The sequence below is a fragment of the Balaenoptera borealis genome, assembly GCF_965194805.1.
Source record: "Balaenoptera borealis genome assembly, chromosome: 6".
NCBI classification, from domain to species: Eukaryota; Metazoa; Chordata; class Mammalia; order Artiodactyla; family Balaenopteridae; genus Balaenoptera; species Balaenoptera borealis.
Genome location: NC_138863.1, coordinates 64,102,063 through 64,116,218, shown reverse-complemented (window position 1 = coordinate 64,116,218; position 14,156 = coordinate 64,102,063). Strand labels below are relative to the sequence as shown.

Below are 14,156 nucleotides of genomic sequence, written 5' to 3'. Positions count from 1 at the left end.
CCTCTTTTTCTCTTGTTTAATATTTTATTCTTTTGTTTGTCAGTTTTTAATGGTATAATTTAATTCATATCTATTGTTTATACAATGATTAATAAATGTATTCAACTTTCCTCTTTCCCTTTTCAAAAACCATCTTTTATTTATTTATTTATTTATTTTTTGGCTGCACCATGTGGCATGCAGGATCTTAGTTCCCTGACCAGGTAAAGAACCCTCGTCCCCTGCAGTGGAAAGCAGGTTCTTAACCACTGGACCACCAGGGAAGTCCCAACCATCTTTTAATTTTATTGATTTTCTCTATTGTTTGCCCTGTTTCTATTTCACAGATTTCCTCTTTTTTATTAATTTCCTCTATTTTTTTGGCTTAATTTACTCTTATTTTATATCTTCCTGAGGTAGAAACTTGGATTTGAAAGAAATTTTTTTCTATATAAGCACTTAAAGCTATAACTTTCTGTCTGGTTATTGCTAATCCCACAAATGTGGATATGTTGTGTTTTCATTATAATTTGGTTCAAATATTTTCTAATTTCCTTTATGACTTTTTTTTTTTTTTTTTAGAAATTCACGTTCTTTTATTTATTTATTTATGACTGTGTTGACTCTTCGTTTCTGTGTGAGGGCTTTCTCTAGTTGCGGCAAGTGGGGACCACTCTTCATCGCGGTGCGCGGGCCTCTCACCATCGCGGCCTCTCTTGTTGCGGAGCACAGGCTCCAGACGCGCAGGCTCAGTAATTGTGGCTCACGGGCCCAGTTGCTCCGTGGCATGTGGGATCTTCCCAGACCAGGGCTCGAACCCGTGTCCCCTGCATTGGCAGGCAGATTCTCAACCACTGCGCCACCAGGGAAGCCCTTTATGACTTTTTTGACTGATGATTATTCAGAATATTTTTTTATTTCCAACTATTTGGGAAAGTTTTGATATTTTAATTAGTAATTAATTTCTAATTCCATTGTAACTGAAAAACATTCCATGTGACTTTGATTATTATAAATTTATTGAAATGCATCCTGTATTTCAGCATATGACTTACCTTGATAAAAGCCAGTACCTTACTGCCTTGATTATTGCTGCTTTGTCATAAGTTTTTTTTTGTTTGTTTGTTTTTTATAAATTTATTTATTTATTTATTTATTTATTCTTGGCGTGTTGGGTCTTCGTTTCTGTGCGAGGGCTTTCTCCAGTTGCGGTGAGTGGGGGCCACTCTTCATCACGGTGCGTGGGCCTCTCACTGTCGCGGCCTCTCCCGTTGCGGAACACAGGCTCCAGACGTGCAGGCTCAGTAGTTGTGGCTCATGGGCTTAGTTACTCCGCGGCATGTGGGATCTTCCTGGACCAGGGCTCGAACCCGTGTCCCCTGCATTGGCAGGCAGATTCTTAACCACTGCGCCACCAGGGAAGCCCCTGTCATAAGTTTTTAAATCAGGGAATGTGAGTCCTCCAGCCTTGTTCTTTTTAAAGATGGTTTTGTCTAATCTGAATCCCTCCATTTCCATATGAATTTCAGGATGTTTGTCAATTTCTGCAAAAGAAGACAACTGGGATTCTGATAGGGATTGCACTGAATCTGTAGGAAAAGTTGGGAAGTATTGTAATCTTAACAATATTAAGTCTTCTGATCTACGAACATGAGCTATCTTTTCATTTATTTAGGTCTTCTTTAATTACTTTTAACTACATTTTGCAGTTTTAACAAACTACAAAAATCTTACACTTCCTTTGTTAAAATATTCCTAAGTATTCTTATTATTTTTGATGCTATTACAAATAGAATTGCTTTCTTAGTATGATTTTTATTTTATTTAAAAAATTTTTTTATTATTTTATTTTTTTGGCTGCATTGGGTCCTTGTTGCTGCATGTGAGCTTTCTCTAGTTGCGGTGAGCAGGGGCTGCTCTTCGTTGTGGTGCATGGGCTTCTCATTGCGGTGGCTTCTCTTGTTGCGGAGCATGGGCTTTAGGCGTGCGGGCTTCAGTAATTGGAGCACATGGGCTCAGTAGTTGTGGCACACAGGGTTAGTTGCTCCACGGCATGTGGGATCTTCCCGGACCAGGGCTCGAACCTGTGTCCCCTGCATTGGCAGGCAGATTCTTATCCACTGCGCCACCAGGGAAGTCCCGTTAGTATGATTTTTAGATTGTTCAATGCTACTGTATAGAAGTAAACAATAGAAATACATTTTGTGTATTGATCTTGTATCCTTCAGCCTTTCTAAGCTTATTAGTTCTAATTGTGTTTTCATGAATTTCTTAGGTTTTCTATATACAAGATCATGTCTTCTGTGAATAAAGTTTTAAATACTTCTTCCTTTTTAATTTGGATGTTATTTATTTATTTATTTATTTATCTTATCTAACTGTCCAGGCTAGAATCTCCAGAACAATGTTGGATAGTATCTTTTTTTTTTTTTTTTTTTTTTTACTTATAACCTATCTCTGTTAAAGTGTATTTTGTTTAAATAGCATCATAGTGAGTATTATGTTATATTGATATGCCATTCTCTGCCCTTTGATTAGAGAGTTTATTCATTTTATATTTCATGTAATTTTTATATGGTTTAGGTCTGTGGTATGATGGTAAATAGGCTTTCCAAAATAAAAAGTCCTTACTTTTAACATCTACTGATTTCCACTGTGTAAATATTCCCAACAATGCTGGTTTCAAACTACCGACATGTTTTCATTAGATGGAGAGTTGGGAAAGGTGTACATTCAGTTTCATGAGGTGGCATCAATCAGCTCCAGCACACATTAAAGATGTTTTACTACTACCATCTTTCTATGTGTTTTCTCTTTCTAATTTTTTTGGCTTCCTTTTCCCCTTTATTCTATGCCTTTTTATAGGTTGAATTGTCTTAGAATTTATTTAGCTTTCTCTATTGAAGTATTATCTATACCTCCACATTCTTTTTTTTTCCTCCAGTGACTGCTCTAAGGTTTACAGTATACATATTTAACTAATCACAGCCTATCTTCACATAATGTTATATCATTTCATACATAAGAACCCAAATTACAACAGTATATTTCCTATTTCCCCTCCTCATGCATTTTCTTATTAATTGATTTCTTGTTAATTTTATTTCTAAAAATGTGATTAATCTCACAAAATTGTCATTTTTTTGGTACAGAAAATCAACAATCTTTTGCATAATTTAAAAATGCTAAAATGTATTTTATATTGTACTACATATTAACCATTTATGGCATTTTAAAAATTTTATTTATTTTATTTATTTATTTTTGGTTGCATTGGGTCTTCGTTGCTGTGTGCAGGCGTTCTCTAGTTTTGGTGAGTGGGGGCTGCTCTTTGTTGCGATGCATGGGCTTCTCATCTCGGTGGCTTCTCTTGTTGCAGAGCACAGGCTCTAGGCGCGTGGACTTCAGTAGTTGTAGCTCGCGGGCTCAATAGTTGTGGCTTGCGGGCTCTAGAGTATAGGCTCGGTAGTTGTGGCGCACAGGCTTAGTTTCTCCACGGCATGTGGGATCTTCCCAGACCATGGCTCGAACCTGTGTCCCCTGCACTGGCGGGAGGATTGCCAACCACTGTGCCACCAGGGAAGCCCCTGGCATTCTTTATTATTTTGTGTATATTTGAATTTTTATTTAGTATTATTTTCTTTTAGCCTGAAGAACTTCTTTTAACATTTTTTGTGGTACAAGTTTTGTGGACAAGAAATTCTTCCAGGTTTGTTTGTCTGAGGATATCTTTTACTTTCATTTTGAATGATATTTTTTACTGAATATAGATTTCTAGTTTGACAGACTTACCTTTCTTTTGGCATTTTGTAAATGGCTTTCCATTGTCTTCTGGCTTGCAGCACATGGGCTCAGTAGTTGTGGCTCACAAGCTCTAGAGCACAGTCTCTATAGTTGTGGCACACGGGCTTAGTTGCTCCGTGGCATGTGGGATCTTCCCGGACCAGGGCTTGAACCTGTGTCCTCTGCATTGGCAGGCGGATTCTTAACCACTGCACCACCAGGGAAGTCCCCAGACCCCTGTAGTCTTTTTTTGTCTAGCTAATTAAAAATTTTTTCTTTATAATAATTGTGGTTTTTGTAACAATTTGATTATAATGTGCCTTTGCCTTGGTTTTCTTTTTTGAAGTATGTTGAGCTATTTAGATCACTGGATTAATATTTTTAGTTAAATCTAGAAAATTTCAGCCATTAAAATTTTTTTCTCTTGGAAGTGATGGATATGTTTATGGCATTGATTATGGTGATGGTTTCATGGATGTAAATTATCTCCAAACTCAAGGAGAGTTTGGAGATACATCAAAAATACATCAAACATGCTTTTTTGTTTTTGATAAGTCAATTATACCTCAATAACTTGTTTAAAATTATTTTTCTGACTTCTCCCTTTTCTGAGATTCAAATCACATATATGTTGGACCACTTGACATTGTTCCTTAAGCAATGTATGCTTTGCTGTTGATTTTTAAAAGTACCTTGAGTTATGATTTACATACCATAAAATTCACTCATTTTAAGTGTATAATTTAACCACGCAATTTTTCAGTTTTGCAGAGATGCGCACCATTGCCACAATTTTAGAACATTTCCAACATTCCCAAAAGGGATCTTGCACCTTTTTATAGTCACCTCCCATTTTTACCCCTAGCCCTAAGCAATCACTAGTCTATTTTCTACCTCTATGATTTGCCTTGTCTTGACTTTTCATATAAATGGGATCACACAACATTTTTTGTTTTGTGTCTGGCTTCTTGCACTGAGAAAATACGTTAGTATTTGAGGTTTGTCTTTTTTTAAATCTCTTTTTCTATTTCTACTTCAGTTTTGATAGTTTCCATTGCACTGTCTTCAAGTTCAGTTATTCCTTTTTCTGCAGTGTCTAGTATATTAAGTTCAGTGAATTTTTAATTTCAGATATTTTAATTTTCAGCTCTAGAAGTTTGACTTGGCTTTTTTTTAATAATGCCCATTTCTCTCTTCATTGTATATGTTTTCCTTAAATCTTTAATTATATTCATTAAAGGTGATTTATAGTCCTTATCTGTTAATTTTATTGTTTCTGTCAATTCTGGGTCTGCTTCCATTAACTGATTTTCTCCTGGTTATGGGTCACATTTTCCTGATCCTTGCACTTCCAGTAAATTTTTATTATATGCCTTCTATTGTGAATCTCATCTTATTAAGTGTATGAATTTTGTTATCTTTCTTTGAAGAAGGTTGGGTTTTATTCCTGTGAGCAGTTAATCTATTGCAGCTCCCCTTAATCTTTTTGAGGCTTGTCTTAAAGCTTTGCCTATATTGTAGTGGTAATTCAGCTCTAGTCTTGGCAGAGCCTTTCTGGAGCCTCTACTGAATGCCCAATTGTTCAAGGATGTTTCTCCACTCTGGCTCAAGTACAGAAGTTGAATGTCTTCTAATTCTACGGATACTCTAGTGGTTTTTCAGTTTATAGTTCCCTGGTAGTTATCTTTGCCTGGTCTCATTGAGTGTGACCCTATGCAGATACAGATAAGTATTTAGCTAAAGACTTAAAGGGATCCCTATGAAGATTTCTGGAGCCCTTATTCTGTGCAACTCCCATTCCCTTGTTTTCTGTGCCACAGATTCTAGCTGCCTCAGTCCCTTTTGCCTCTGATCTCTGTCTTTTTGCTCAGTGAGACTACTGTGCTTTGCTTGGGTTCTTCCTTCCATCCCATGGCCTGGAAGGTGCTTCCATGCAGTCAATCTGGGTAATTGTAGGTTTACTTTGCTTGTTTTCCTTCCCTCAAGGATAATAGTCCTGTACTGCCTGTAGTCCAATATCTGAACATAGTTGTTTCAAATATTTTACCTAGTTTTCTAGTATTTTACCATAGCAGAATTGGTCCAGTATCAGCACACAATCATGGCAAAAACCTTAAGTTCCAAGACTGTTCATTTTTAAACCAGAAATATTTTTTTCCAAGAGGTATTTTATCAGTTTAAAAAGTATTTTTTAACGATTTTTAAATTGCCAAAGTGATATTAAAGTAAATTGAAAAATAAATGTTAGAAATCACCAAGGTATTTAACTGTGGTTACCTTTATGCAGGTTAATGGAAAACAAAACTTTACAACCCAAATAGTAATTAGGAGCTTGTGTCAAGATTTTTCAGTGAATGTCCCTCCCATTTTTATCTCTTCCTTCATCTTCCAAAGATAAGCCATTCATCTGCAAAATACTTTTCTTCTAAAAAGAAACTGTTTCCAGAGGGGTTTGTATTTGATTTAAGATAGTTATTTGGGGAATATTTAAGTACAAAAAAAATACATCTTAAAATACTCTCTAAGTGGAAATTGTATTAGCTAGATAATTGCATGGGTCCAGAATAAATGTAAAGTGTTTCCAGCTTCCCTCTAACAATCTAATAAAAATAGTAATAATAATAATAGCGAATACCTATATAGATTTTATTATGTGCCAAGTAATCCAAGTGCTTTATATATGTTAACTTGCTTAATAAGCCTGTGAGGTAAATGTTATAATTTACGTCACTCTACAGATGAAGAAACAGAGCTACAGAGAGATTAAATAATTTTTCCAAGGTCACACAGTTAGAATGATTCAAGTGTATTCTGAATACATTTTGGAGAAGGTGCCTCTGACCTAGCCAAAAAGCAGACTTCACTAAATGAGGTAATCATTTAAATGTACAATCCCTTTTGATTGCTGGCTCAAGGCCCAAACTCATACTCATACCTAAGGAAGATCTCGCCAGATTAAGTCAACTGGAGTGTTGCCTGCATTCATTGTGTAAGACTTGTATCATCATACATATCCTGTAACTGAGGCCAGAATTTTGGGCAAAAGTGGTCATTCACATCAACAGTGTAATTTGGATTGAAAAAGCTCAGGGTTTTGCTAGCATCACAATGGTTTTATTTAAGACATTGTTCATGTCTGTCTAAATGAAAACAAAATTCTGGGTTGGCTCACTGAAAGAAATTTTACCTTTTCTTACAGGGTTAGAGGTTGAGAGACTTGGAAAGTAGCTGTGCTTTTTGAACTCCTGGCAGGAGACAAATCTTTCTTTCAGCACATAAAATCTTAGTGATTGAATTATGCATGTGTTAAAAGCCCCCAGAAGAGAATTGCTCATCTTATTAAGTAGAGAATCTACTGATAGAGGCAGGAAGTAGTGGCTAAGAGGAGGGAAAAAGAAGGTCACCCTGGCAAAGATAGGTGTTCCAGTTGGGAAAGGGGTGACCTGGTGATACTCACACCTTCTTTGGAAAAGAAGGAAGTATTTCCTGGGGCCCTGGCTCAGGCTCACCTAGTATATGCTGGGTTTCATTCACTACCAACCAGAAAGAAATGCCAGTTTGGTGGGTGAAATCTCCTAAGAGCCAGGTTATGGCAGGTTGGAAAAAAAATCTATGAATTCTTCTAATGACAGGGGAGACATAGAGACCTGGATTTGTCAGGAATACATAAGACATCTCGACAGGGGCCTGAAACCCAGGGGTATGTGTAGGGTAGTAAGTACTACTTCCTTGGGAATTTCCTCCCATCTGAGTCCTTGGCTGGCATGGCTGAGGACATATGTTCATTACATCTGAACAGAAATGCACTATTGCCTGACAGACATGGCCTGACTTGATGGTGGAAACACATCTCTTTTGGATACTATGACACCTACTAAAGTTGTTGCCCTTAGAGCCTCTACCCGTTGGAAAAAACGGTGCCCCTTTTCTAAAACGTATGGATAAAAATTAAAATAATATTAAGCTGGAATATGCACAATTTACATTAAAGAGAAATTAAAATAGTTTTTCCCCTGAATTTCAGATTACAATATTCTGGATAAATTCACTGAAACTGAACTTAAATTTCTTTCTCTTTCTCACTCATTTTTTTTGGTGCCCAAGCATGTTTAGTCTGCCCATTTAGTAATTCAGCAAGTCCACTAGCCAGCTCAAATGTGAAAGTTTTTTTTTTAATATTCCATCTTTATTTTAGTCTTGAACTTACTTGCCAGTCATTCTTGACACTACACAAAATTGAATAGTTGTATGAGTATGTAGCTATGTCTAAGACAGTAATTTTGTAAACTTTTAATAGAAAACTCAAAGAGAATTACTATAGCTCTTTTGCCTTTTATCATCATAAATATCCTGAAACCAGGATTTAAATTCGGAACAGCAGACTTTGGAGATAGGGTGGGGTTGAGTGAGGCTCAGCATACCCTATCCGAAAACATATTTTGATAAACATTTCTTCTGGGAAACCAGGGAACTGAACAATTAAAAACTTTCATATGGTACTAGGCAGGGAAATGTCTAATAGCTACAGCTAATAAATTGGTTTCAGGGAATTGGAGCACATAGTGGAAGAGTGAGAAAGCATTGAAATGTTATGCATGTTAATACCAATCTGATGCATTTGTAAATTTGTGACATTAATAATCTATGTACAAAAATTAACATAATTTTATAATTATAATTATAAAAGGAGCTAAGTTTCTAAGAAAAGCATGTGAATTAAAATGAGATAAATATTTCAAATCATGATCATTTAAAAAGTTATCTTATGACAATTACAAGAATATTTTAAATTAACAGAACAATTTTCCAAAATCTAAGTAAAAACAAATTCTATTTTATTCTATTCTAGAAAATCCCACAATTTTGAAGATGGGTTAATTCATCTGAAAATAAAACAATTTTTGCCATGAATTTTAACACACAAAGTCTGTTATGTACAGAATCATGCACAGAAACCAATTATTTGCAAGGAAGATCAAACCTGCCTAAAGAACTGAAAAAGTTAATTTAGAACTTAATAAACAAAAAGTCTATATTTGCAGATATGTTATTCATTGAGATATTACGGGTTTGAAAATTGTTAATAAAAATTATAACTTATGGGAATTTAAATATATCTTTAAAAGTTTTCTTATTTACTCAAAAAGTGTTTTAAAATTAATTTCACTGGTTCACTCTCTGAATTAAGTTTTCTCAGCAGATGGGCATGTCTCATCTGCTAATTTGCCAGTTATTTGAGTTTCTTGCCAATTGAAGTATTTCAAAACTTGGGATATTTATACAAACTGCTCAGGGGTGAGCTGTTAGCCTATGACTGTCCATGTCTTCATGAGAAAAGTATTAACTACTCTATCACATGTGGTTCAAGTCTAACATCAAGTCTATTTTCATTTTCCCAAGGTAAATGAAAACTGCTTAAACCTCTTCACGCCAGATGGGAAGGAAATCCTAGAATACACTCTTGGGGTTCCCTCAATCCCTTTGCTCATCCAAAAATTGTGGTGGCTTTCTATACAACAAAAAGGCCAATCCACTTTCACTTCTATCTGGGGAGGAACTTTGTGTCTTAAGATCTGCTGTTGTCTTGTGGTCATCATTCCTTGCTGCTACACACGGTCCCTTTTGTGTGTCCACTTGACTGTCCAGAGCTGCAGGGAAGTCACCCTCAGCCAACTTCTGCCACAGGTCATCCTAAGCTTTCAAAGGAGGCCACATAGGTGGGTGGCTCAGCTTGATGCAGGGTTCCTTCCCTTGAGGTCTCTGGAGATCACCTAAGTGCCCAGGCAGCTAAGTTCTGCCCAGAAGTGCTGTGCTTGAGCTGATTAGAGGGTCAGTCCATCACAGAATATGCAACTACTCTCCCTCTTTCCAGTCTCAGAAATTCAGGGAGGCTAGGGAGGGGTTGGCCAACCTCCTTTCCTTTCCAACTTTCAAGACATCGAGTATTCATTCCACATCCTTCATCAGAAAACAGAGGTTGCTTGCCTTTGACTGGGTCAAGATTATTTTTAATGGGAAATATCAATATTTTCTCTGCTTCCCTGATCAGTCATCCTGCCCAGTATAATTAAAGGGAATCTCTGGAATCTATCTTGCTAATGCAACAAGTAAATAACCACCACTACTACCAACAACAACACAATTCAAAACAGAAGTTAAATCTTTGGTGGGTCACCCCACTACTTTTATACCATTATGTAGCGTGAGAATCTTCAGGTGCCTCTCTATTTTTAAAAAATCTCTACTTTTTCCAATGAACTACGTATATCTTCTCTTAGGTGGAAATTCAGTAATTTAGGTAACAATTTTATTATTTTTAAATTTTTTAAAAATTAAATTTATTTATTTACTTTTTAAAAATTTTTGGCTGCATTGGGTCTTCATTGCTGCGCATGGGCTTTATTTGTGGCCAGCAGGGGCTACTCTTCATTGCAGTGTGCAGGCTTCTCATTGCGGTGGCCTCTCTTGTTGTGGAGCATGGGCTCTAAGTGCCTGGGCTTCAGTAGTTGTGGCTTGCAGGCTCTTGAGCACAGGCTCAGTAGTTGTGGTGCACGGGCTTAGTTGTTCCACGGCATGTGGGATCTTCCCAGACCAGGGATTCAACCCGTGTCCCCTGCATTGGCAGGCGGATTCTTAACCACTGCACCACCAGGGAAGTCCCTAGGTAACAATTTTAGGTGGGGCCTATTTTTGTCTATTCTCCAGGTGGGATATAGAGCAGTGCTGTTTAGTAAAACTTTCTGTGATAATGAAAATGTTCTCTATCTGTGCTGTTTAATATGGTAGCCACTAGGCCCATGTGGCCATTGAGCACTTGATGTGGCACATGCAACTGAGAAACTGAAATTTTAATTTTATTTAATTTTAGATAAATTTAAATAGCATGCATGGCTAATAGTTAATGCATTGGACAGAGTATTTGCCTTAGCTACTCTTTATGAAAGAAATTAATCAAAATTCATTTCCAGAGTGAATTTTTTTCTTAACTCTGAGTTTAAACTCCTTTTCAAACCAAACTAAACAAAAACTTCATCTGGTATTTTTCAAAAACACACATGCTGAAAATGTGTATTTTTGTTCTTTTATCAAAACAAAAGATTATTATAAACATTAGAACCAGATATTTTTGCTGCATAAGCCTTACCCATCAGCCTTTCCCTCTTCCACAGCATGGCTTTTACAAGTTAAACATTTGCAATGGTAACATAAATATTTCTCTCCAAAATTAACACACACTGAATTTCAAGTGCAGAGAGACATTCTTCAACCCCACAACCTATCTTTCTGTCAACATAACCTGTCTGACAAAGCTGTTCTTATGAATTGACTCATTTATGAAATGTGCTTTTTTGCCTCTTAAGACTCTGCTGTGTAGAGAAATTGGAAACTAAAAATAAATGTGAACTTATGTTATTTCTTCGGGCTTACTATCTCTTTGACAACTTGCCTTCAACTAAAACAGGCCTGAGACTGGTTAAGAGTCTCATCTAACAGACTCGGGTTTCTGTCCTACCCAAAAAACTAAATATATATGAAGCTCTGTTGTCTTCAGTAGGAGGTATTTTAATTTACCATGTGGCCACTGTTTGCCCATGGTTATTTTTAGAAGCCTGTTCATATTGGACAATTGTATACTCTGCCACAGGGGCTAAAGTTAGTTGCCAAAGATCCATTTATCTTCTCTCTCACTCACTGGGCCCCCAGTCTCTAAAATTATATATTAAAAAATGTCTGACCACTCAGGAATAATTCCAATGTTCAAACATCATACATTTTTTGGTAGCTAAAAAGTGAATCTGCAAAGAAAAATGATTCACTTTTGCTTCTGTGACCAAAAGGCTAAGGAATTTCATTGGAAAAATGACTATATTTAGGGAGTCTAATTTATGCAACTTGTGGTCAATAGGTCTTTTTTTTTTTTTTTTTCTTTAAAGGCAGACTGACACGTGCAGAGCCTCATTTGGATGTGTCTGGAGTCTTGGAAGCTTGACTACCCTACGTTCTCCTACAAATGGACCTTGAGAGCTTGTTTGGAGGTTCTAGCAGGGGAGCGCAGCTACTCATATACCCTTGACCGAAGAAGAACGGTCCTCCTCTATCGGGGAAGGTCGTCCTCTTCGACCGAGCGCGCAGCTTCGGGAGGGACGCACATGGAGCGGTGAGCGAGGAAGGGGACACCCGCCTAGCCAGCCAGATCAGCCGAATCAACCCTGGCGATCAATGGGGTGACAGATGTCGCTGCCAGATCGCCCTCACATCCGTCAATAGGTCTTTTAATAAACGATTGGCATACCTGCGTCTTCAGTAAACATGGTTTAAAAGCTGGCTCTGGAGGAAACTGAATAGAATTACAATTCAAATGTATTTACTCATTTGCCCAACAAATTATTTTCTACTGGAATGAAAAGTTACAGCTGATTTAAAGAATGTATTTTCCCCTCAGCTGTCTAATATAGTGGCCTGGGACATGCGCCATGACTATAATAATAATTTATTCAAGAATTCAAAGCTGCTGTATAGTCTATACAAGTATCATGGAAAATCATACTTCATTTAAAATTCTTGTATTGAAGAAGAAAGTCATACATCAGAATGTGCATCAGCAATGTACCAACAGGGATGTGTAGTAAACAAATGCCAGGAAATTAAGGCTGATGGCTTAGACTTTTTTCTCCTGTGGGTCTAAGCATTAAAAAGAATTACATACTGAAGGAAGCATACTTGTACCAAATGGTAATAACACTGCATCACTGGGTTGGTCTCTGAGCCCAAATTGGGATTGATTAATACTCTCACCCATGCACTATGGCTAGGGACAAGCACATGAGAAATGCATAGATATACATTATTTATTTCTGTTGTACTTAGCACAGTGGGATCTGTGCCCTTTAAAAATTAATTATGTAGATGCTGAAATGGGTAATTTGGAGTCGGTGAAGGGTTTGTTATACTGAGCATGTTTCCTGACTTCACCAAAGAAGTGATAAGAATAAAAGGACTCAAATCATAGCAAGAACTTTGCGGGAGGGTGGAAATTAACTTCCTAAACAAAGTAATGAGATGTGAAAACAACTCTCGGAGAATTGATACAATCTCTGTCCCTAAAACATGTCAAAAATAGGGTACTTCCCCTTTGTCTGATAGGGGTGTGTTAAATGCAGCTTCTTTGGAAATAGGGGCTGTTCTACACCTAAGGCTGGGAGATGCCCATTTGTGGCTGTAAGTCTGGGATGTAGCCATTTTCTTCCGTCCACAGATGCTTGTGCTGCATACCCTGCCACAGACTTTGCTTTGCAACTGAGCCAACAGAGCTCAATAATTATTTGTTGGCTCAAATGAATCAATGTAGGAAGAAATAAGGAACTTACTTATCTCTTACTACGTAACAACAGTACCCTGTATTTAGCAGCTTACAACACAAACATTTATTATCTCACAGTTCCTGGGGATCGGGAATTCAGGAATGGCTCAGCTTGGTGGTTCTAGTGCAAGGTTTCTCACGAGTTGCGGGTAATATGTTAGCCGGGATGTGGAAGCACAGACTAGGGCCTCTCTCCTATCAGAGTTTGGGAGCTGAAGGGCCATTATTAGCGGCAGGTGGCAAGCACAATGAAGTAAGGGGTGGAGATCCCAAATTGAGGGGCATCTGAAATTCGGCCAGAGGAAATGGAACTATATAACGAAGCACTAGGAGGAGTCAGAATGTCAAAGCAGACTGAAGAGGAGTGAGGGGAGAGCCACGGAGCAAGCAGACTTTACGTGACTTGAAACAGAGCGGGCAGGACGGCTGATCACGTTGTGAGAAAAGAACGAGGCTGGGAAGCGCCAGCCAGAGCATCCTGATTTGGGCTCTCAGCAGCTCCAAGTGCCTGCCCTTGCTCCCCCGGGTGGCAGGGAGGAGTTAACAGATGGGCTAGGTGGAGAAGGAGTTTTAAAAGGAGGAGTTTTCACCCTGAAAGCAGCCCTCTGTAGGCAGTTGCCTGCTCACCGTGGTGTAGTTCAAACCCTGCTTCTCTCTTGTGTTTCCATGAACACCCACTCCGTCCAGCTCCTGACCTTGCTGGAGTCTCCAATATGACATCATGCTACTGCTTCTGTCATCATGGGATTCTGAAAATATTTATTCACAACCCTCACAGATTGAACAGAAAATCAATAAACATTAGGTTCCATCACAGTCTTTGAAAATACGTCACCATGAGAAATGTGTAAAGAATTTCCATACGATTGAGAAAATTAGAAAATGGATTGGGTACCAGATAATATTAAGTAGTAATTCTTTTTCTTTTTTTTTCTTTTAGGAGTAACAGCGATATTGTGGTTACTTAGGAAAATGTCATTGGTGCTTAAAGTTCTAAAGCCCTAGACTGTGCTCTGGATACAAGCTCACTAGA

General features: G+C 37.7%; 1 long non-coding RNA gene across 1 annotated transcript in view; it reads left to right on the top strand.

Moving 5' to 3' along the window:
* The window catches only part of LOC309630995, a 279,528-nt gene that overhangs the window by 226,283 nt on the left and 39,089 nt on the right, over positions 1 to 14,156 (top strand). The gene's annotated exons all lie outside the window — the stretch shown is intronic.